This window comes from Artemia sp. Qi Xiang Cuo, chromosome 12 (genome assembly GCF_049724085.1).
Source record: "Artemia sp. Qi Xiang Cuo chromosome 12, ASM4972408v1, whole genome shotgun sequence".
NCBI classification, from domain to species: Eukaryota; Metazoa; Arthropoda; class Branchiopoda; order Anostraca; family Artemiidae; genus Artemia; species Artemia sp. Qi Xiang Cuo.
In genome coordinates, this window is record NC_142805.1 from 41,578,171 (window position 1) to 41,605,025 (window position 26,855).

Genomic DNA, 26,855 nt, shown 5'->3' on the forward strand with positions numbered 1-26,855 from the left:
ACTTATTAATAGATTGCTACTAATTTCATTTAATTGTTAATTCATAAGGTGATATGCGAGGGTTTCAGTCAATATATTTCTAAGAACAATTTATTAGCATCGACTTATTCCAAAAAATTCTAAGCCCCCTCCCCAAAAAATTAAAATGTTCAGAATCAAAAATAACTAAGATTCGTCTACAAGGCTAAGCTCGCAAACCATTGAAAGGCATTGTTTATTCACTTTTTAGTTTTGATTTTGCTCTTTGCCGTCCTCTGAAGGTCTAAGTTCAAAAACATTTCTTGAATTGAATTCAAAGGTTCAAGAATAACTAGTAGGGAGTCGAGTTTTTTAAATGAAAGATGATATATGATATACAGTTACCTGCAATTTGGTAACTAAAGGGATTGTAAATGTGTTTCGATAAAACAGCCCCTTTTACTAAGTATATGACAAAAAACATAGATCACTAACTTGTTCCAATGGTACATCAGAATCCATATCTTAACTTCTCTTGCTAGACATAACTGTTTGCAATTCAATCACTGTTCAAAGTTTTTTTCTAACTTGAATCAATTTAAGTTAGTCAAATGTCTTTGTGGAACTGTGATATTAACTTCCGATCAAGTTATTTATATCCAAACTCATGGTCAAAGAAATCAACCGCACCCATCCTCAGGTAAAGGCCACATCCATTGCACCAGTCAAGGTTAAACAGTGACATTCACGAACACCTGGTCATGATAGAGGTCACAGATTTCACAAAGCTGCCTGGCCTTCATAGAGTTCGTTGGCCCTGTCCTTGACATTGTTCAGTGCTTCCTATGGCCGTTGTAGAAATGGAACATAGATATCTACTGGTATGCAAGTTGCCCATTGGTAACCTATAAGGTTTTTTCGTAGTCAACCTATTAGTGCTCCTAAGTAAAGAGCGATTTGAGCACAATGTATTATTTATTTATTTATTTTTACCAGGGCACTTTGTATAGAAGGAGTTGTCGTAGAAACTTCGAGGTTTATTCAATTGGAAATTGAAATTTCTACTGCCCTTTTCAATAGTTAAAAGTTATTGGAGGGAAACCAGAAACCCCCCTCCACCCCAGCCCCCCCCCACCCACCATTTCTCCAAACACACTCGATCAAAATTTTGAGATAACCGTTTTGTTCAGCATAAGATAAGATATATTACTGAAAAACGTTTGTCCCAAGTCCAAATGGGCCGAATTCGTACTTTAGCGTCAACAAAAAAAAGAAGTAAGAAACAAAACAAACAGCAAGCAAATAAAAAATGACTGGTCGAGGAAAAAAAAAAGAATTATATATCAATCAGTAAAATGTCAAAACAATTTAAACTCGTAAAATTAAAAGGGAATAAAACGATTAAAACACAAGTACAATTTAGCTTTGCAACCAAGAAATAGAAAGCTCACAGATTTGCCAAATGAACATTAAACAATAGTCGAAAGGTCCTGTAATCATGTCTTTGGGGATGAACCTCCCCCCCCCATAGCTCTCAGGGCAATGGGTATAAGTTACGCTAGTTACGATTTATTACATATAATGTTTTTATGTAAGGGGTGGTCGTATAAACTTTGGAGGGGCTCATTCTATTGGAAATCAGAAGTTCTCGTGCCCTTTTTAATAGTCAAAAGTGATTGGAGGGTAACTACCCCCCCCCCCGCGTCCTCGTTTCCCCAAATGCATTCGATATAAATTTTGAGATAGCCATTCTGTTCAAAATATTTTAAAGATCATATAATAAGGCCTTCGTGGTTGAAACAACCGCCGTAACCTGGGGGCAAGGGTTGTAAGTTATGCCCCGGGGCATATAAGGTGTTTATGGAAGGGGGGTCGTACAAAATTTTGAGGAGGCTCATTTGATTGGAACTTGAAAGTTCTAGTCCCCTCTTAAGAGTCAAAAGTGATGGAGGGCAAATATCCCCCCTCTCCGAATCCTTCTTTTCCCCAAACGAATCTGATCAAATTTGTGAGATATTTATTTTGTTCAAAATTGTCCAATGAACATATGATAATGCCTCTAGGGTTGGCACAACCTCCCAGAGCCCAGGGGAAAGGGCTGTAAATTATGCCTTGGGGGCATATAAGGTTTTATGGAATGTGTGGTGGTATAAACTTTGGATAGGGCTCATTTGATTGGAAGTTCTAGTTCCCTTTTTAAAAGTAAAAAGCCCCTCCCCCTCCATGCCCGTCGTTTCCTAAAACACATCCAATCAAAATTTTGAAACAGCTATTTTATTCGGCCTTGTTTAGAAGTCCAGTAATTATGCCTTTGGGGATGTCAACCCTCCCACAGCCCTCAGGGCAAGGGCTGTAAGGTAGGCAGTTTGTTCATTGTTTATACATAGTATATGTTATTGAGAAAGTTGGGCATGTTCGACTTTTACTTTCCGAAAGACGAATGGCATTCAGGTGAGCCTTTCAGAGAATGTTGAGGGGAGTGTGGAACCAAATCAAAACACGTTTTGTGCATACGGGTTGTCAAAAGGGCGTATCAGTAGTATGAGCATAAGGCTTTCAAGTGGTCAGATAGCAGATTAATATGGGATTTCAAGCGGTCCTGGAATACAAGCGGTCAGCTGGCATGATTCCCACTCCTGGCAAGCTTCTGAGCGCATGCTCTGGTAAGATTCCCAGATGTTTTTTTTATGCTATGTAATGATGGGATGTGATTAATTGGAGAGTGGTTGGGATAATACACAAGTAGTAATTTACTAGCCCCATGTGTAATGCGGTCATTGGCTCTAAGAAAAGGGAACACGCCCTCGCGCTTTAAACGGTCATATAGAAAAAATAGCATAGGATTTTTAAGTCATCCATAGGAAAAAGAGACTAGGTTAGGTTAAGTTATTTTAACCTGCTAGTATATCATGATAAATTACTTTTCACGAACAAAAATCAGTACACAACAAGTTCCATGAAGAAAATCAGTTTCGTGAGGAGAAAAATCAGTGTACAAGTTTCACAAAGACAAAAATTCGCTTACAACAAATTTCACGAACAAAAATTAGTATGCAACACGTTCCACGAACAAAATATCAGCTCGCAACAAGTACCATGAACCTAATCAGATTCGTGAGGAGAAAAAATCAGAGTACAAGTACCATGAAGAAAAATAAGTTTCACGATGAGAAACATCACCATGCAACAAGTTCCGCGAACAAATGGTCAGCACGCAACAAGTTCCATGAATAAAATCAGTTTCGCGACGAGAATAAAAATCAATGTACAAGTTTCAGGAAAAAAAAAATCAACATGTGACAAGTTTCACCAACAAAATATAAGTACGCAACAATTTCCGAGAAAAAAAATCAGCAGGCAACAAGTTCCGTCAACAAAATCAGTTTCACGATGAGAAAAATCAATGTACATGTTTCCCGAAGAGAAAATTCAACATGCAACAAGTTTCAAAAACAAAAATCAGCACTCAACTAGGTCCGCGAACAAAAATCAGCTGGTGACAAGTTCCATGCAAAAATTAGTTTCGCAAGGAGAAAAAAATCAATGTACAAGTCTCACGAAAAGAAAAACAACATGCAACAAGTTCCACGAACAAAATAAGCAAGCAATCAGTTCCATGAATAAAATCCGTTTCACTGGAAGAACAATCAATGTACAAGTTTTGCCAAGAGAAAAATCAACATGAGAAAAGTTTTATGAGCATAAGCACGCAACACGTTCCATGAAGAAAAATATCAGCATACGATAAGTTCTATGAGTAAAATTAGTTTCGCGAGGAGAAAAATCGATGTACAAGTTTCACGAAGAGTAAAATCAACATGCAACACGCATCACGGACAAAAATCAGCACTCAACAAGTTCCACGAACATGAAACAGCACGCAACAAGTCTTATGAACAAAATCAGTTTCAGGAGGAGAAAAATTAAGTTACGAGTTTCACGAAGAGAAAAAGCAACATACAACAAGTTACACTGACAAAAATTGGCATGCAAAAAGTTCCACGAGCAAAAATCAGCAGGTAACAAGTGCCGAGAAGAAAATCCGTTTCACGGGGAGAAAAATGAATGTACGAGTTTTACAGAGAGAAATATCAAGATTGCAGCGACTTTCACGAACAAAAATCGGCACTCAACATGTTCCTCGAGAATAAATCAGCCCACAACAAGTTCCGTGAAGACAATCGGTTTCATAAGGAGAAAAGGTTTCACGAAGACAAAGATCAGTATGCAACGAGTTCCACGAACAAAAATCAGCACTCAACATGTTCCACGAGCATAAATCAGCACACAACAAGTTCTGTGAAGGAAAAATTAGCCTGCGACAAGTTCCATGAATAAAATCAGCGTGCTACCAGTTCCATGAACAATGCTTTGGCTTTGGTTTAATTGCTTTCTAGGGCCCTCTGATAGTTAGGTTAGGGGCCTCCTCCATTGGAAATTCTCGCTAGGGCCTGGTTGAATTGGATGCTAGGGTTCCGATTGAAATGGCTGTTAGGGTCCTCTGGTGGTTAGGGGGACCCCGTTGGAATGGCTCGCTAGAGGCTCACTTGAATTGGATGCTTGGGCTCCGGTTGAATTGGTTGGTCCTCCGATGGCTAGGTTTAGGGTCCAGGGAAAAGGTTTGAAAATTTCCTAGGGGTGATGAGGAGGGTGCCACGTGGATGGCAGAGGGATGGCGCGTAATGTGTTTTGTGGAGCAGCATGAAAGGCTGGACTTGTGAAAACTTGAGTCAGAGCGTTGAAGCATAATTTTTAACAAGAAATGTCTGAAAACGTCTTGAAGATGATGACTTGATGTCAGAGGGTGCCGCAGAGCGGTAATAGTGTAACAGTGTGGCGTGAATTGCCTGGAGTATCGCGTTCTAGCAATGAAATGCCGAGTTTCGCTGTTCAAATAATAAAAAAAAGTGTTTAAATTAGATTCAGAAGCTTATTTTCGGTGGGAAAAGGTTGAAAATGTCTTAGGGGTGATGAGAGGGGGGGGGAGGATCCACGTGGATGGCTGGGGATAGGCGCGTAATGATATGGTGGCATAAGATGTTTTGTAGTGCAGCATGATAGGGTTGGCTTGCGAAAACTTGAGTCACTTGGCTGAAGTATAATTTTTAACAAGAAACGTTTGAAAAATGTCTTAGGAATGATGAAGGGGGTGTCAGAGGGTTCCACAGAGCAGTAATAGTGTGCCACTGTGGCGTGAATTGCTTGGAGTATCACGCTCTAGCAATGAAATGCCGAGTTCCCGCTGTTGAAAAAAAAACAATGTTTAATTTAGATTCACAAGCTTATTTTCGGAGGAAAGGGTCGAGAATGTCCTGGGGTCGATGAGTGGGGGGATGCCACGTGGATGACGGAGGGGCAGGTGTCTAAAGCTGTGATGGTGTGGGGGCGCTTTGTGGAGCATCATGAAAGGCTTGGCTTGCGAAAACTTGAGTCAATGGGTTGAACTCGCATAATTTTTAACAAGAAATGTCTGAAAAAGTCTTAGGAATGATGAAGGGGGTGTTAGAGGGTGCAGCAGAGCAGTAATAGTGTTGCACTATCCTGTAAATTGCTTGGATTATCAAACTCTAGCATTGAAATGCCGAGTTCCTGCTTTTCAAATAAAAACAGTGTTAAATTTAGAATCACCAGATTGAATTTGTAATTTAAAACAAGAAATGTCTGAATAATGTCTTAGGAATGATGATGTGATGTGAGAAGGTGCCGCAGAGCAGTAATAATGTGGCATTGTGGGTTGAATTGCCAGGGGTATCACCCTCTAGCAATGAAATGCCAAGTTACTGCTGTTCAAACAAAAACAGTGTTCAATTTAGATTCGCAAGCTTATTTTTGGAGAGAAAGGGTTGAAGATGTCCTGGGGGTGATGAAGGGGTGCCACTTGGAAGGCAGGGAGCTGTAGCGTAATACCGTGGTGGTGTGATGTGCTTTGTGGAACACCATGAAAGGCTTGGCTTGCAAAAACTTAAATAAATGGGTTAAAGCATAATTTGTAACAAGAAATGTCTGAAAATGTCTTGGAGATGATGATGTGATGTCAGAGGGTGCCGCAGACCAGTAATAGTGTGACAGAGTTGCGTGAATTGCCTGGTGTATCACGTTCTAGCAATGAAATGCCGAGTCTCACTGTTCATCTAAGAAACTTGAATCACCAGATTGAATGTGTATTTTTTAACAAGAAATGTCTGAAAATATCTTAGGAATGATGATGTGATGTCAGATGGTGCCGCAGAGCAGTAATAGTGTGGCACTGTGGTGTGAATTGCTTGGAGTATCACCCTCTAGCAATGAAATGCCTAATGCCGCTGTTCAAATGAAAACAGTGTTCAATTTAGATTCACAAGCTTATTTTTTGGGAGAAAGGGTTGAAAATGTACTAGGGGGGATGATTGGGGGAGGGGGTGCCACGTGGGTGACGGAGGGGCAGCTGTGTAAAGCTGTGGGGGTGTTTTGGAGCATCATGATAGGGTTGGCTTGTAAAAACTTGAGTCACCGGATTGAAGTATAATTTTTAACATTAAATGCTAGAAAATGTCTTAGGAATGATGAATAGGGTGTCAGAAGGGGTAGTCAAATAATGTAACTGTGTCATGACTTGCACGGAGTAACATGTTCTACACTTCAAAAGTTGAGGTGGAGGTGTTAAAGTAATTTTTTCCGTGGAGGGAGGGAGTGAAAATCTAACATGCACTCAAAGAAATGATGCATTTTCATTAAAATATCTTAATAGAACCTGTAAATGTAGCTCTAATATCGACCCTCCCTCCCGAGAATTGCCTGCTAGGACCCATACCTTGCTAGGACCCATGCCTGCTAGGACTATTCTATTCAAGCATGATTTGTTTTTTTCCATTTTTCAAGCGTTTTAACTGCTTTTTCTGTGTTTTAATAATGGTGTAAATTTGTTTTTATTAAAAAATTTGTATGTACAGGGCCTTGTGCCTTTTTTAGATGTCTTGTTTATGACGAATCTTCAAAATCCCAATAATTTACTCAATGCAAAATCTAGAACCATAACTACGGATCTTTAAAATAAGAGGGCGTGTCTTGCCAATATGTAAACATTGAAGTAACACATGGTCATGGAAACATGAGTGTGTCTCCCTCGGTATCACGGGAATTTTGCCACGAGACTTCCAGAACCCACATGTCTTCTGGAAATCCAATTGCGACATCCATATTACATAGGTAAACATTGTCGTAACAGCTGGTAACGTAGACAGAGCATGCGCTTGAAACAGAAGAACTCTCCTTGCGTGCAATAGGCTATTTCTAGAATATATTAGCCAGAACCAAAAATTGGAAATAGCCTGTTGGATCTTTCGTCTGGTGCTTTGTTCTATTGGATGGAAATTGATTTTTCGAGTCCTAACGAGGACAAAGAAATAAAGAAAAAAAGTCTTGAAAGAAAGAAAAAAGCCTTGAAAGAAAGAAAACGAAACTCTTTGAAAGATAAAAAAAGAAACGCATTGAACATCTCGAAGAAAAATAAAATCTCAAATAAGTATTATGTGACAGTGATGTGTGCGCTGTCATTACGTAAGATGCGCGCTGCCGTTACGTAAGATGTGCGCCGTCATTTCATAAGACCCACATGTGCGTCGTCAGTACATAAGACCTACTTGTGTGCCCTCATTACGCAACATGTGCGTTGCCATTACACAAACACCCACGTGTGCACTGTTATTAAGTAATTTCCGATGAATCTACGTACGATAGCATTATCCTCAACTCCAATTACGTAGGTTGAAATTCCGTATGACATAACATGTCACGCACGATTGCGTCATCAATATTAGTAAACATTTGCATCGCTTAGAAAAATAAATAACACTCCGGTGTCATGGGAATCTTGCCAGCTGTGTTCCTTCTAATACTGAAACAAGATTGTGTCATCCCTATTACATAGGTAAACATTCCCTAACACCTACATCTCTCACAAGCTTAAAAAAATGTCCGGATCGGTATTCCAAGGGGGTGGGCTGCCCTTAAAGGCAGTGAGGGGATTCTACTCGTAGCTCAGGAATGACTGAGTATATTAATTTTGAGCTTTCAGGAAATTATAAGGGAGATGATCAATTGATCAAAAGGGCAATATGTCCACGCTACTACTACCACTAAAATTACTGCTTCTGTAGGGAGTACCACCAATGCTGAGGATATTGAAATGAACTCCTGAGGAGACGTTGAGGGGAAAGTTGAATTAAATCAAAACATATTATGTGCATACATTTTGCTAATACAGGCGTATTAGAAATACTTTTTGAACGGCTCACCGTATCAAGATGAAACTGCTGGTGCATGACGAGTGGGATGTTCAACTGACCAAAAGGCAACATGTACCTGCTACTACTACTACTAATACACACTATTACTGATACTACTACCGCTACTACTATGATACTAACTACAAATAAGGCTACACATGTGAGGGGAAAAATTTGACACAATATAGAGGGGAAATTTGAACTAGATCAAAACATACTGTGTGTATGCAGGTTGTCAAAAGGGCATATTTCAAGAATGGATTTGAGTAGTAAGTTGGAGTTTTCAGAAAATGCTTAAAGGGAAGATCAATTGACCAAAAGGTAATATGCGCATGCTACTAATAACACTACTACCACTGCTGCTTTTACTGCTGCTACTACTCCAACTGCTCATTCAGTTGCAACTACTTGTAAGGCTAGGAGTATTAAGATGAAAAGGGCGTCAAAGAGGATCAAAAGGCACGTCAGCAATATTTTTGGAGCGACTTACCGTGTCAAGGCGAAACTTCTGGGGCATCGTGAAAGGGTTGGGCAACATGTAAATGCTACTACTGTTATTAATACTGCTGCTACCCCCGTTACTACTACTAATGCTACTACTTCTTCTACTACCACCACTACTTCTATTATATTAGTATTATTATGGCTAAGCCTATGAAGCTGAAAATTTGAGATAATGTTGAGGGGAAATTTGAGCTAAATCAAAAAATGCTATGTGCATGCAGATTGTCAAAAGGGCGTATCTCAAAACTGGATTTTGGCATTAATTTGGAACTTTCAGAGAATGCTTCAAAGGGGAAGATCAATTGACCAAAAAGCAGTATGGGCACGCTACTGCTTTTATTACTACCACTGCTAAATTATACAATTTGCAAATTGATTGTAAATTATACAACTTACTTTTTTTTAATTGTAGGACTTGTTGTTGGGAAAACGGGGAATATTTGATTTCGGTTGTGTTCGAAAAGGTTTTGTGCATTTAGGCGAAGATTTGGGGAATGTCGAGGAGAATGTTTACCTAAATCAAAAGATATAATGTGCATCCAGTTTTTCAAAAAGGGTCTTAAACTTTCAGAGGATGTTGAACAATGGTATGAGGGCTACCAGCCCACTTCCCATGCCCTTTTTGGCTCCAATGCCCCCAAAAACATCTTATCTAAACTTTGGAATAGCCTTCTTGTTCAAAATAGTTGGAAAGTCAAATTACTATGCTCCCAGGTATGACAAAACCACCCAGAGCCGCAGGGGCAAGTGTTGTACGTTAAATAAGTTGCTCTTTGTTTATATATAAGGGGGCAAGTTTGATCCTGAGTTTCCAAAAACGGCTTAGTGTAGTAAGGTAAAAGCTTTAGAAAATGTTGAGCCGGACGTCAAACAAAATCAATACACACTATAAGATAAGATAAGATAAGATGTATTGCAAAAAGCCTGTGGGCCATAGCAACACATATTACATTCTACAAAACAAAGCTCAGGAACAAAATACAACTTTAGATAATAAAAATCAAAAAAAGAAAAAAGAACAACAAAACGACAAAAAAAGAAACACGCCAATGTTCAACATTTTAACCAACAAACACTATATAATAAAATTCAAATCCTAAAAATAGTAACAGGCTATCCCCTAAGTAGTATGCGCCTTCTGGATTTGCTTGCGCCCCTAGGAATTTCTACGTTATTCTATAGAAGCTCTACACCTTTTCAAAGAGAGTGACTATCCCCATGCATATAGGTAATACTTCTACAAGACATTACACCTTTTCAAAGGGAGTGAGTATAACTTGATTCGTGATTGGGATTTGAATAATAGGAATAGTTTTCTTTACAATTCATATTAGTATGGGAATTGAATTCAAAGAGAATAATTTATTTGTGAGGATATTAGTAGAGAAAAATGAGTAGTGCATTTACATAATTGGAGATTAATGTTGGTGTTATTTGCTTGCCTTATGTTCCTTGGTACCTTTCCAGAGCATGTACTTATGGATTTGGGTGGATTATGTTCCCTCCCATGCTATTTTAGGTGCTATGTCCCTTCCATTGTTATTCAATTGGACCTCTACACGTGATTAAACACGTTATAAAACTATGTGCTATTTGCTTATGTTCTGTTGGTACCATTCCAAACGAGTGGGGATTCCCCGCCTGTTGCTAAACATTGCAAAAAAGATAGTCAAATTGCGTATTTAGAAATGGTTTTTTAGGGAAAGCTGTCAAACACCCAATTTGCAAATACTTCAATGTGTTGTCAATTTTGGAGGGAAAATCAAAAATACTCAGAATCGAAAATAAATGGGATCTGTCTCAAGGGCAAGGCTCAGAGGCCCTTCGTTCCCCCATTTCTAAGAGCAGGGGGGGTCAATTTTGGAGGGAAAATCAAAAATGCTCATAATCGAAAATAAATGGAATCTGCCTCAAGGGCAAGGCTCAGAGGCCCTTCGTATTTCTGAGAGCAGGGGAGGGGGGGGTCAATTTTAGAGGGAAAACCAAAAATACAAAATAAATGGGATCTGCCTCAAGGGCAAGGCTCAGAGGCCCCTCCTTCCTCCATTTCTGAGGCCAGGGGAGGGGGGGAGTCAATTTTGGAGGAAAAACCAAAAATACTCAGAATCGAAAATAAACGGGCTCTGCCTCAAAGCGAAGGCTCAGCGGCCCGTCGTTCCCCCAGTACTGAGGGCAGGGGAGGGGGAGAGGGGGTAAATGTCAAAGGGAAAAACATAAATGATCAGAACCGAAAATAAACGGGATCTGTCTCATGGGCAAGGCTCAGAGGTCCGTCGGTCCTCCATTTCTGACTGGCAGGAGCGGGCGGGGGTCAATTTTGGAGGGAAAACCAAAAATAATCAGAATCGAAAATAAACGGGATCTGCCTCAAGGGGAAGGCTCAGAGGCCCTTCGTTCCCCCATTTCTGAGGGCTGGGGAGGGGGGGTAAATTTTGGAGGGAAAACCAAAAATACTCAGAATCGAAAATAAACGGGATCTACCTCAAGGGGAAGGCCTGAGCTGATGTTTGCGAGTCGAAGAATTTGTCTTTGTTGGTTTGAATGTCTAAAGTGCCTGTCTTTCTCTGTTTACATGTCTGATTCTTTTTGTTTTCATGTCTGGGTTGGTGTTTGCAAGTACAAGTTGGGTTTTCAGACCTACGTTTCTTAGGTTTTCGTGTTTGTTAGGTTCTTGTGATTTATTATTTGAGAAGTTAACTTTAATATTTCGTGGTTTTACTTGCCTTAAATCATGAATTAGAATAGTTAATTAGCTGTTTGGGTTTTCAGACCTAGTTTTTTAGATTTTAGTGTGTGTTAGGTTCTTGGGATTTATTATTTGAGAAGTTAACTTTAGTATTTAATTTTTATAATTGAATGAAATAATTACTTATAATATTAAACTTGATGTTTGGTGATTTTCAGACATAGTTTTCTTAGATTTTTTTTTGTGTTTGACTTATGGGGTCTATTGTTTGAGAAGTTAACTTTAGTATTTTGTTGTCTTACGTGCCTTAAATCAAGAATTAGAATAGTTAATTAGCTGTTTGGGTTTTCAGACCTAGTTTTTTTAGATTTTCGTGGGTGTTAGGTTCCTGGGGTATATAATTTTAGAAGTTAACTTTAGTATTTCGTATTTGTCTTTCCTGTAATCATGAATTATAATATTTAAATGGCTGTTTGGGAATTTTCAGACCTAGGTTTTTTAGTTTTTCGTGTGTGTTTGACTCCTGGTGTTTATTATTTGAGAAGTTAACTTTAGTATTTTGTGGTTGTACATGTCTTAAATCATGAATTAGAATATTTAAACTGCTGTTTAGGGCTTTCAGACCTAGGTTTATTAGATTTTCGTGGATGTTTGACTCCTGGGGTTTATTATTTGAGAAGTTAACTTTAGTATTTTGTGGTTTTACGTACCTGAAATCATGAATTAGAATAGTTAATTAGCGGTTTAAGGTTTTCAGACCAAGTTTTTTTAGATTTTCGTGCGTGTTTGTGTCCTGGAGTTTATTATTTGAGACGTTAAATTTAGCCATTCGGGATTTGACGGAGCTGAAATCATGAATTATATTATTTAATGAAATTTGTATGTTTTCAGACCTATCCTTTTAGATTATCGTGTGTTTTTGGTTCCTGTTGTTTATTATTTGAGAAGTTAACTTTAGTATTTCGTGTTTTGACGTGCCTGAAATCATGAATTAGAATAGTTAATTAGCTGTTTGGGTTTTCAGACATAGTTTTTTAGATTTTCATGAGTGTTAGGTTCCAGGGATTTATTATTTGAGAAGTTAACTTTAGTATTTCATGGCTTGACTTGCCTGAAATCATGAATCTGAATAGTTAATTAGCTGTTTGGGTTTTCAGACCTAGTTTCTGAGAGTTTGGTGGGTGTTAGGTTCTTGGGGTTTATTATTTGAGGACCTATTTTTCGTAAGTTTTCGTGTGCGTTTGACTACTGGGGTGTATTATTGGAGAAGTTAACTTTAGTATTTTGTGGTTTTACCTGCCTGAAATCATGAATTAGAATATTTAATTAGCTGTTTAGGGTTTTCAGACCTAGGTTTTTTAGATTTTCGTGGATGTTTGACTCCTGGGGTTTATTATTTGAGAAGTTAACTTTAGTATTTTGTGGTTTTACGTGCCTGAACAAGACAAGATATGGTTTATGATATTAGTAGAAGAGTAGACCTTTCTTTTTGATCTTCCGTTGAATGCTAATACCCGAAAGCTGACGATAGGATGTATCAGCAGGTAATGTGTTACCTGGAACAGTAGCACGGAGTTGTCATCGAGCATCAACGATTATTTTTATTTTGGCATTCTCTTTGAGTGTAATCATCTCTGAAGATCTCAATCTTGCATATCCACGAACATAACAGTTGAATTTTTTCGGTACTATAAAGAAATTTGATTTCGTACTGTCATGACAATGCATGCATACATTTCCAATAGTACTACCAATTGTACTTGTTTCATAGTTTAAATACTTCTCCTTGTCGGTATTCAATGCTACAATAGCATTGTCATGTGAACACACTTTATTAAAATGCTCCATCTTCACTTTTTTTTAAGATATGACTTATGTGTTTGTCGTTCCATCGCGTAGAAAAATAATGATTTAATACATGCAATAAACTAGGTAGTGCCGATAACCCGCCATAAAGTACCAGTGGGAAAGCCGCATCGTGTCTCTGAGCAAGCATAGAGTACAATTGTTAGAGCCGTAAGCATATTTTATGTCATTTTAAGATACGTAAAAAAAAGTTGAATAATTTCGAAGTCCAAAAAATTTTTAGTCCAATAAAAAAAGTGCTGCTACAAACATTATTTTTCTAATAGTAAAGGTCATGACCAACATGTCTATACCATTCTCATTTTGAGTTTGGAATATATGAAATGTGATTTTTTTTGTTTTTTTTTAAGTATGTTTAATCTCATTCGAAGACATGTAACAAAAAAAGTTGAAAAAATATATCATGTTAAAAAAAACAATAAAAAAAAATCCAAAAAAATGGGGGGGAGGGGGCCAAAATGTTGGAAGGGAGGGGGCGCTCTTTGAGTTTGGGGATAGGGGACCGTTGGGGGGTTGATGTCTCTGCTGGTTAGGGTCGTTGTTGGTTATTATCCTTTATTGTTCGTAAACACATAAAACATAAAACTTTATTTTCAATGATTTCTAATGTTTGTTCTTAATTTCAATATTAAAAATCTTTTATTTCCATCTAAATCTCTCTTAGTATAAACTTTTTAGTATACTATAACGTTAAACTCTATTTTAAACTGACAACACTGTTCAAACGCCACTTGTGTATTATACAGAACACATCGAAGAGGTAAAGCTATCCATTATTAAAATTCTTTTCTGGGCATCTATATCTCTCTTAGTATCAACTTTTTATTATACTATAGCGTTTAACTCTATTTTTAATTGTCAACACTGTTCAAACGCCACTTGTGTATTATAAAGACCACATTGAAGAAGTAAAGCTGGGTCAAGTATAAGACCATTTTATCATCGTTAACCATTTCCATAGATTGATATTGTTCCAAATTTATAATAAATATCTCGCTTTTTTGCAATGTGCACGTGAAACTGTACTGCACTTTCTTGTGCAATTCCATGTGTACTTTCAATCAATAGCAAAAACCAGTCTGATTGTCTTATACAATCTTGACTATAGTTTCAAAACGTGTTTGACCACTTTATAGGTATAAAAGGTTTAATCGCTTTTTACAATGTGCACGTGAAACTGTACTGCAGATTCTTATACATGCTAGAGATAAGACAAATTACGCAAGCACTGCTCAAATCAGCATATAGGTTACTACTTGTGCTATTAAACAGTTGTGTAAATTTCTTCGTTTTGGGATTATACATAGGGAATCATGTTTTAGGGGAGTAGTATGCGCCTTCTGGATTTGCTTGCGCCCCTAGGAATTTCTACGTCATTCTATAGAAGCTCTACACCTTTTCAAAGAGTGACTATCCCCATGCATATAGGTAATACTTCTATAAGACATTACACCTTTTCAAAGAGAGTGAGTATAACTTGATTGGTGATTGGGATTTGAATAAAAGGAATAGTTTTCTTTACAATTCATATTAGTAAGAGAATTGAACTCAAAGAGAATAGTTTATTTGAGAAGATAATAGTAGAGAAAAATGAGTGGTGCATTTACATTATTGGAGATTAATGTTGGTGTTATTTGCTTGCCTTATGTTCCTTGGTACCTTTCCAGAGCATGTAATTATGGATTTGGGTGGATTATGTTCCCTCCCAGGCTATTTTAAGCGCTATGTCCCTTCCATTGTTATTCAATGGGACCTCTACACGTGATTAAACACGTTATAAAACTATGTGCTATTTGCTTATGTCCTGTTGGTACCATTCCAAATGAGTGGGGATTCCCCGCCTGTTCCTAAACATTGCAAACAAGATAGTCAAATTGCGTATTTAGGAATGATTTTTTAGGGAAAGCTGTCAAACACCCAATTTGCAAATACTTCAATGTGTTGTAAATTTTGGAGGGAAAACTAAAAATCCTCATACTCGAAAATAAATGGTATCGGTCTGTAGGGCAATGCTCCGAGGCCCTGTGGTTCCCCAGTTTTGAGAGCAGGGGAGGGGGGGGGTAAATTTTTGAGGGACAATAAAAAATACTCATAAAAAAAAATAAATGGAATCTGCCTCAAGGGGAAGGCTCAGAGGCCCTTAGTACCCCCATTTCTGAGAGCAGGGGAGGGGGGGGGTCAATTTTGGAGGGCAAAAAAAAAATTACTAAGAATCTAAAATAAATGGGATCTGCCTCAAGGGCAAGGCTCAGAGGCCCCTCCTTCCTCCATTTCTGAGGGCAGGGGAGGGGGAGTCAAATTTGGAGGAAAAACCAAAAATCCTCAGAATCGACAATAAACGGGATCTGCCACAAAGGCAAGGCTCAGAGGCCCTTCGTTCCAACATTTCTGAGGGCAGGGGAGGAGGAGGGGGAGTCAATTTCAAAGGGAAAAACAAAAATAATCAGAACCGAAAATAAACGGGATCTGACTCATGGGCAAGGCTCAGAGGTCCTTCATTCCTCCATTTCTGAGGGGCCGGAGAGGGAGGGGGTCAAGTTTGGAGGGAAAACCAAAAATACTCAGACTCGAAAAGAAACGGGACTCTGCCTCAAGGGGACGGCTCAGAGGCCCTTCGTTCCCCCATTTCTGTGGGCTGGGGAGGGGGGGTTTAATTTTGGAGGGAAAAACAAAAATACTCAGGATCGAAAATAAACGAGATCTACCTCAAGGGAAGGCCTGGGCTGATGTTTGCAAGTCGAAGAATTTGTCTTTGTTGGTTTGAATGTCTAAAGTGCCTGTCTTTCTCTGTTTACATGTCTGATTCTTTTTGTTTGCATGTCCGGGTTGCTGTTTGCAAGTCCAAGTTGGGTTTTCAGACCTGCGTTTTTTAGATTTTCGTGGGTGTCTGCTTCCAGGGGTTTATGATTTGAGAATCGAAATTTACTGGTTCGTGATTTGACGTGCCTGAAATCATGAACTAGAACGGTCAAATATCTTTTTGAGATTTCAGAACTATTTTTATTTATTTTAGGGGGTGTTAGGTTCCTGGGAGTTATTATTTGAGAAGTTAACTTTAGTATTTCATAGTTTGACTTGTCTGAAATCATGAATTAGAATATTTAATTGGCTGTTTGGGGATTTTCAGACCTAGGTTTTTTAGATTTTCGTGTGTGTTTGACTCCTGGGGTTTATTATTTGAGAATTTAAATTTATTATTTTTTGTTTTTACTTGCCTGAAATAATGAATTAGAATATTTAATTATATCTTTGGGTTTTAAGACCTAGATTTTTTATATTTTCGTGGTCGTTAGGTTCCTGGGATTTATTATTTGAGAAGTTAACTTTAGTATTTCGTCTTTGTCGTGCCTGAAATCATTAATTAGAATATCTAATTGGCTGTTTGGGAATTTTCAGACCTAGGTTTCTTAGGTTTTCGTGAGTGTTTGACTCCTAGAGTTTATTATTTGAGAAGTTAACTTTAGTATTTTGTGGTTTTACGTGCCTGAAATCCTAAATTAGAATATTTAATTAAGTGTTTAGGGTTTTCAGACCTAGGTTTTTTAGATTTTCGTGGATGTCTGACTCCTGGGGTTTATTATTTGAGAAGTTAACTTTCGTATTTTGTGGTTTTATGTGCCTGAAATCATGAATTAGAATAGTTAATTACCTGTTTAGGGTTTTCAGACCTAGGTTTTTTAGATTTTAGTTGGTGTTTGTTTCCTGGAGTTTATTATTTGAGAAGTTAAATTTAGTATTTCATGGTTTGACGTGACTGAAATCATGAATTATAATAGTTAATTATCTGTTTGGGTTTTCAGACCTAGTTTTTTAGATATTCGTGGGTGTTAGGTTCCTGGTGTTTATTATTTTAGAAGTTAAATTTAGTATTTCTTGATTTTACGTGCCTGAAATCATAAATTAGAATAGTTAATTAGCTGTTTGGGTTTTCAGACATAGTTTTTTAGATTTTCATGAGTGTTAGGTTCCAGGGATTTATTATTTGAGAAGTTAACTTTAGTATTTCATGGTTTGACTTGCCTGAAATCATGAATTAGAATAGTTAATTAGCTGTTTGGGTTTTCAGACCTAGTTTTTTAGATTTTCGTGGGTGTTAGGTTCCTGGGGTTTATTATTTGATGACATATGTTTTTTAGGTTTTCGTGTTTGTTTGACTCCTTGGGTTTATTATTTGAGAAGTTAACTTTAGTATTTTGTGGTTTTACGTGCCTGAAATTATGAATTATAATAGTTAATTACCTTTTTAGGGTTTTCAGACCTACGTTTTTTATATTTTCGTTGGTGTTTGTTTCCTGGAGTTTATTATTTGAAAAGTTAACTTTAGTATTTCATGGTTTGACGTGCCTGAAATCATGAATTAGAATAGTTAATTAGCTGTTTGGGTTTTCAGACCTAGTTTTTTAGATTTTCGTGGGTGTTAGGTTCCGGCGGTTTATTATTTGAGAAGTTAACTTTAGTATTTCGTGATTTGACGTGCCTGAAATCATGAATTAGAATAGTTAATTAGCTGTTTGGGTTTTCAGACATATTTTTTTACATTTTCATGACTGTTAGTTTCCAGGCTTTTACTATTTGAGAAATTAACCTTAGTATTTTATGACTGGACGTGCATGAAATCATTAATCATAATATTTAATTGGCATTTTTAGTTGTCTCACCTAGTTTTTTAGATTTTCGTGTGTGTTAGGTTCCTGGGGATTACAATTTGAGAATTTAAATTTAGTCTTTCGTGGTTTTACTTGACTGAAATCTTGAATTAGAAAAGTTAATTAACTGTTTGGGTTTTTAGACATAGTTTTTTAGATTTTCATGGGTGTTAGGTTCCTGGGATTTATTATTTGAGAAGTTAACTTTAGTATTTCATGGTTTGACTTGCCTGAAATCATGAATTAGAATATTTAATTGGCTGTTTGGGGATTTTCAGACCTAGGTTTTTTAGGTTTTCGTGGATGCTTGTTTCCTGGAGTTTATTATTTGAGAAGTTAACTTTAGTATTTTGTGGTTTTACGTGCCTGAAATCATGAATTAGAATAGTTAATTAGCTGTTTGGGGTTTCAGACCTAGTTTCTTAGATTTTCGTGGGTGTTAGGTTCCTGGGATTTATTATTTGAGAAGTCAACTTTAGTATTTCATGGTTTGACTTGACTGAAATCATGAATTAGAATATTTAATTGGCTGATTGGGGATTTTCAGACCTAGGTTTTTCAGGTTTTCGTGTGTGTTTGACTCCTGGGGTTTATTATTTGAGAAGTTAACTTTAGTATTTTGTGGTTTTACGTGCCTGAAATCATGAATTAGAATAGTTAATTAGCAGTTTAGGGTTCTCAGACCTAAGTTTTTTAGATTTTTGTGGGTGTTTGTTTCCTGGAGTTTATTATTTGAGAAGTTAAATTTAGTATTTCATGGTTTGACGTGCCTGAAATCATGAATTAGAATAGTTAATTAGCTGTTTTGGTTTTAAGACATAGTTTTTTATATTTTCTTGGGTGTTAGGTTCCTGGGGTTTAGTATTCGAGAAGTTAACTTTAGTATTTCGTGGTTTGACTTGGCTGAAATCATGAATTAGAATATTTAATTGGCTGTTTGGGATTTTCAGACCTAGGTTTTTTATGTTTTCGTGTATGTATGACTCCTTGGGTTTATTATTTGAGAAGTTAACTTTAGTATTTTGTGGTTTTACGTGCCTGAAATCATGAATTAGAACATTTAAGTAGCTGTTTAGGGTTTTCAGACCTAGGTTTTTTAGATTTTCGTGGGTGTTTGTTTCCTGGGGTTTATTATTTCAGAAGTTAACTTTAGTATTTTGTGGTTTGACGTGCCTGAAATCATGAATTAGAATAGTTAATTAACTGTTTGGGTTTTCAGACCTACGTTTTTTAGATTTTCGTTAGCGTAACTGATGAAATAGTTTAGATCGTATTATCAATTTAATTTATTTTTTAATTTAGTAGTTTTTCAGTAAGGACATTCGATATCCTAAAAGTGTTTAATTCAAACTTTTACCTTGACCATCGATGTTGTTAGCAGAATTTCAAAAGGATCATTTATGAGTGCTGGCGTATCTGATGAAATAATTTAGATCGTATGATCAATTTAATTTCTCTTGGATACACAATACGGAAATTTCATTCAAGAAATTATGAAAATATTTGTAAGTAAGTAACAAACTCTTTATTCATTTCACCTCCTGGATATACAGTAGGGTTACTTCATTCAATAAATTATGAAAAAATCTCAAGTAAGTAGCAAACTCTTTATTGTTTTCACCTCTTGGATATACAATACGGAAATTTCATTCAATAAATTATGAAAATTTGTAAGCAAGTAACAAACTCTTTAAAGTCATCTCTTGGATACATAAAACAGAAATTTTATAAGAAAAATCAGGAAAAAAATTGTATGTAAGTAGCAAATTCTTTCTTGAATTCACCTGCTGGATAAACAAAAAGACATTTCGTTCAAGAAATTATGACAAAATTCTAAGACTAAGAGAGATACTAAGAGAGATGTAGATGGCAAGAAAAGAATTTTAATATTGAAATTCATAACAAACATTAGAAATCCTTGCAAATCATTTTGTATGGTTTTTGTGAGTACGAACCATAATGTATAATAAGCACCAACGACCCTAACCACCATAGACATCAAACCCCCCAATGTCCCCTATCCCCAAACTTGAAGGGCGCCCCCTCCCTTCCAAATTTTGGCTCCCTCCCCCCATTTTTTTGAATTTTTTTATTATTTTTTTTAACATGATATATTTTTTCAACTTTTTTTGTTACATGTCTTCGAATGAGATGAAACATACTTAAAACAAAACAAAACAAAAATCACATTTCATATATTCCAAACTCAAAATGAGAATGGTATAGACATGTTGGTCATGACCTTTACTATTAGAAAAATAATGTTTGTAGGAGCACTTTTTTTTATTGGACTAAAAAATTTTTGGACTTCGCAATTATTCAACTTTTTTTTACGTATCTTAAAATGACATAAAATATGCTTACGGCTCTAAAAATTATACTCTATGCTTGCTCAGAGACACGATGCGGCTTTCCCACTGGTACTTTATGGCGGGTTATCGGCACTACCTAGTTTATTGCATGTATTAAATCATTATTTTTCTACGCGATGGAACGATAAACACATAAGTAATATCTTACAAAAAAGTGAAGATGGAGCATTTTAATAAAGTGTGTTCACATGACAATGTTATTGTAGCATTGAATGCCGACAAGGAGAAGTATTTAAACTATGAAACAAGTACATTTGGTAGTACTATTGGAAATGTATGCATGCATTGTCATGACAGTAAGGAATTAAATTTATTTGGAGTACCGAAAAAATTCAACTCTTATGTTGGTGGATATGCAAGATTGAGATCTCCAGAGATGATTGCACTCAAAGAGAATGCCAACATAAAAATAATCGTTGATGTTAGATGACAACTCCGTGCTACTGTTGCAGGTAACACATTACCTGCTGATACATCCTATCGTCAGCTTTCGAGTATTAGCATTCAACGGAAGATAAAAAAAGAAAGGCCTACTCTTCTACTAATATCATAAACCATATCTTGTCTACGTGCCAAAACTGTTAAATGTGTAAAAATTATATGATAATAGACAGTGAAATTGCCAGACAAATAAGAAGGGCAATGGTAGAAAATATCTCTATGGAATATAAAGATGAATCGATGAAAAACAAAGTACCAGCAAACGTTACTGCCATTGATCAAACAGTCAATGAACGAAATAATACCAAGGACGAAAAGTATATTAAGCCTGTCGATGACAAACCAGTATAAAATTGTGTATGACTCAAAATGAAATAATGATTATTCTACTGATTACGAACTAAGAGAAGACAATAACTACAATATCAAGAGAGAACATGGTAAACTATTTTATCGAACGGATTCAAAATGTGCATCCTTTGTCGGATATGCTGGATAAAATTGACAAAATCTAAGAATCAGATTGAATAAATGCTTTATCAACATCATTTGTCGGGTATATCGGATAAAATCGACAAAATTTAAGTATCAGATTGATTAAATTCTATATCAACAACCCTTTCTCGAATACATGGGATAAAATTGACAAAATCTTAGTATCGGATTGATTAAATTCTATATCAACAACTCTTTCTCGAATACATGGGATAAAATTGAAAAAATCTAAGCGTCAGAGTGAATAATTGTTTTTACACCAACAACTATTGTCAGATACATCGAATATAATTGACAAAATCTAAGTATCATAGTGAATACATGCTTTATCAGCATCCTTTGTCGAATATATCGGATACAAGTGACAAAATCTATGTACCAGAGTGAATAAATGCATTATCAACATCATTTGTCGGATATGCCAGTTAAAATTGACATGTCGGATAAAATTGACCAAATCTAAGTTTCAGAGTGAATAATTTTTTTTCTCGATACCATTTGTCGGATATATCAAATATAACTTACAAAATCTAAGTGTTAGAGTGAATAATTTTTTTTTATCAACATCCTCTGTCAGATATATCGGATAAAATTGACAAAATCTAAGTATCAGACTGAATAAATACTTTATCAACATCATTTCTCGGATATGTCGGAAAACATTTTCTTATCAAGGAAATATCTGAATGCGTTTAAGGTATAGTACGAATGGCTTGCAAAAAACACGAAAATACTATCAGAATGAATAAATTCTTTATCAACATACGTTGTTGTATCAACATATGTCATTATGAATTTCTTTTTAAGTAAGTAAGTAACAAACTCTTTCTTGAATTCACCTCTTGGATACAAAATACAGAAATTTAATTCAGGAAATTATGAAAAAAATTGAACAAATTCTTTATTAACATTCATTATCGATTGATGTCGCTTCCTAGACAGACAATACAGCAATTTCGAAAAATCTAAGTATAGGAGTGATTAAATTCTATATCAACATCCATTTCTCGGATACATAGGAAAAAGTTGACAAAATCTAAGTGTTAGAGCGAATAAATTTTTTTATCAACATCTTTTGTCATATACATCGGATAAAATTGACAAAATCTAAGTATCAGAGTGAATAATTTTTTTTTATCAACTTCATTTGCCAGATACATCAAATAAAATTGACAAAATCTAAACTTCAGAATGAATAAATGCTTTAATATCATCCTTTATCGGATATGTCCGATAATATTGACAAAATCTAAGTATCAGAGTGATTAAATTATATATCAACAACCCTTTCTCGAACACATGGGATGAAATTGCAAAAATATAAGCATCAGAGTGAATAAATAACTGTATCCCAATACATATAGTCAGATATACCGAATATAATTGACGAAATCTAAGTATCAGAGTGAATAAATGCTTTATCAGCATACTTTATCGAATATATTGGATAAAAGTGAAAAAATATAAGTGCCAGAGTGAATAAATACATTATCAACACCGTTTGTCAGATACGTCAATTAAAATTTACATTTCGGATAAAATTGACAAAATCTAAGTTTCAGAGTGAATATTTTTTTTTTCTCAACATCTTTTGTCAGATACATCGAATATAATTGACAAAATCTTTATCAACATCATTTGTCGGATATGTCCGACAAAATTTTTTTTATCAAGGAAATATCTGAATGTGTTTAAGGTATAGTACGAATGGCTTGCAAAAAACACGAAAATACTATCAGAAGAAATAAATTCTTTATCAGCATCCGTTTTTGTATATGTCCTTATGAAAAAAAAAATTGTAAGTAAGTAAGTAAGTAACAAACTCTTTTTTGAATTCACCTCTTGGATACACAATACAGAAATTTAATTAAGGAAATTATGAAAAAAAATTGAACAAATTCTTTATGAACATTCATTATCGATTGATGTCGCTTCCTTAACAGACAATACAGCAATTTCACAAAATCTAAGTATAGGAGTGATTAAATTCTATATCAACATCCATTTCTCGGATAGCTAGGAAAAAGTTGACAAAATCTAAGTGTTAGAGTGAATAAAATATTTTTATCAACATCTTTTGTCAGATACATCGGATAAAATTGACAGAATCTAAGTGTCAGTGAATTATTTTTTTTTATCAATATCCTTTGTCAGATACATCAAATAAAATTGACAAAATCTAAATTTCAGAATGACTAAATGCTTTAACAACATCCTTTACTAGATATGTCGGATAAAATTGAAAAAATCTAAGTATCAGAGTGACTAAATTCTATATCAACATCCTTTTCTCGGATACATATGATGAAATTGACAAAATCTAAGTGTCAGAGTGAATAAATTTTGTTTGTCAATATCTACTGCCAGATACAACTGATGAAATCGACAAAATCCAAATGTCAGAGTGAATAAATTAACTATCGACAATTTTATTTATATGTGTCGGATACAATCGAACATGTCTACGCATCAAAAGGAATAATTTTTTTTAACGACATCATTTACCAGTTATATTAAATAAAATTGATAAAATATACGTGTCAGAGTGAATAAATTTTTTTTATCATAATCTCTTTTCAGATTAATCAAATAAAAATGAAAAAATCTAAATTTCGGGTGAATAAATGCTTTAACAACATCCTTTATCGGATATGTCGGATAAAATTGACAAATCTAAGTATCAGAGTCACTAAATTCTATATCAACATCCTTTTCTCGGATACATAGGATAAAATTGACAGAATCTAAGTGTCAGAATGAATAAATGCTTTAACAACATCCTTTATCGGATATGTCGGATAAAATTGACAAAATCTAAGTATCAGAGTGACTAAATTTTATATCAACATCCATATGTCGGATGGAACTGACAAACTACAAGTTTTAGAGTGAATAATTTTTTTTTATCAACATCCTTTGTCAGATACATCGGATAAAATTGACAAAATATAAATATCATAGGGAAAACATTCAGTATCAAGATCTTTTTTGATATATTTTGGACAAAACTGAGAAAATCTAAGTATCAGAGTGAATATTGTTTTTAACAACATCCTTTACCAGACACATCAAATAAAATTGATAAAATATAAGTGTCAGAGTGAATAAATTTTTTTATCAACATCTTTTGTCAAATACATCAAATAAAATTGACAAAATCTAAATTTCAGATGAATAAATGTTTTAACAACATCCTTTATCGGATATGTCGGATAAAATTGACAAAATCTAAGTATCAGAGTGATTAAATTCCATATCAACATCAATTTCTCGCATACATGGGATAAAATTGACAAAATCTAAGTATCAGAGTGAATAACCTCTTTATCAACATCCTTTAAATGCATTATCAACATCATTTGTCGGCTATATCGGATAAAATTTACAAAATCTAAGTATCAGATTGATTAAATTCTATATCAACATCCCTTTCTCGGGTACATGGGATAAAATTGACAAAATCTAAGTATCAGATTGATTAAATTCTATATCAACATCCCTTTTTTGGGTACATGGGATAAAATTGACAAAATCTAAGTATCAGAGTGAATAATTTATTTTTTATCAGCATATTTTATCAGCTACAACAATTATAATTAACAAAATCTAAATATCAGAGTGAATAAATGCTTTTTCAGCATCCTTTGTCGGATATGTTGAATAAAATTGAAAAAATCTAAATTCATTATCAACATCCTTTAGTCAGATATGTCGGATAAAACTGACAGAATCTAAGTATCAGAGTGATTAAATTCCATATCAACATCCCTTTCTCGGTTACATCGGATAAAATTGTACAAAATCTAAGTATCAGAATGAATAAATGCTTTATCAACATCCTTGAAATGCATTATCAACATCATTTGTCGGGTATATCGGATAAAATTGACAAAATCTAAGTCTCAGATTGATTAAATTCTATATCAACATCTCTTTCTCGAATACTTGGGATAAACTTGACAAAATCTATGTATCAGAGTTATTAAATTCTATATCAACATCCCATTTCTCAGATACATGGGATAAAATCGACAAAATCTAAGTATCAGAGTGAATAAATGCTTTATCAATATCCCTTAAATGCATTATCAACATCACATGTCAGATACATCGGATAAAATTGACAAAATCTGAGTAACAGAAAGAATAAATTCGTTTTCAAAGTTTTTATCGGATACATTAGATAACAATCATAAAATCCAAGTTCTATTCATTTTGACTTCATGCGTCGTTACGTTGAATTTAGGTTAGACCGGTTATGGATGTCAGCAGTGCCACTGGGAAAGCACCTCAGAAATATCAAAACCATAGGTTAGGTTAGGTTAGCTTACGTGCGCGCACGCAAGCTAGCCTAACCTATGGTTTTGATATTTGATACTTAGATTTTGTCAATTTTATCCGATATAGCCGACAAATGATGTTGATAATTCATTTAAAGGATGTTGATAAAGAATTTATTCACTCTGATACTTAGATTTTGTCAATTTTATCCCATGTATCCGAGAAAATTATGTTGATATAGAATTTAATCACTCTGATACTTAGATTTTGTCAATTTTATCCGATATATCTAACAAAGGATGTTGATAATGAATTTATTCATTCTGAAATTTAGATTTTGTCAATTTTATTTGATGTATCTGACAAAAGATGTTGATAAAGAAAAATTTATTCACTCTGACACTTAGATTCTGTCAATTTTATCCTATGTATCCGAGAAAAGGATGTTGATATAGAATTTAATATATCTGATACTTAGATTTTGTCAATTTTATCCGATGTACCCGATAAAGGATGTTGTTAAAGCATTTATTCATTTGAAATTTAGATTTTTTCAATTTTATTTGATGTATTTGACAAAAGATGTTGATAAAAAAATTTATTCACTCTGACACTTATATTTTATCAATTTTATACGATGTATCTGGTAAAGGATGTTGTAAAAAAAATTATTCACTCTGATACTTAGATTTTGTCAATTTTATCCGACAGATCCGACAAAGGATGTTGATAATGAATTTATTCATTCTGATACTTAGATTTTGTCAATTTTATCCGATGTATCTGGCAAAGGATGTTGATAAAAAAAATTATTCATTACAACACATAGATTTTGTCAACTTTATCCGACATATCCGATAAAGGATATTGATATAGCATTTATTCACTCTGGAAATTAGATTTTGTCAATCTTATGCTATGTATTTGAGAAACGGATGAGGATATAGAATTTAGTCATTATGATACTTAGATTTTATCCATTTTATCCTACATATCCGATAAAGGATGTTGTTAAAGCATTTATTCATCTAAATTTCAGATTTTGTCAATTTTATTTTATTTATCTGACAAAAGATGTTGATAATAAAATTTATTCACTCTGACACTTATATTTTATAAATTTTATTCGATGTATCTGGCAAAGGATGTTGTTAAAAAAATTATTCACTCTGATGCTTAGATATTGTCAATTTTTTCCAATATATCCGACAAAGCATGTTGATGAAGAATTTGTTCAATCTGATACTTAGATTTTGTCAATTTTATCCGATGTATCTGACAAAGGATGTTGATAATTTTATTCACTCTGACACTTAGAATTTGTCAATTTTATCCTATGTAT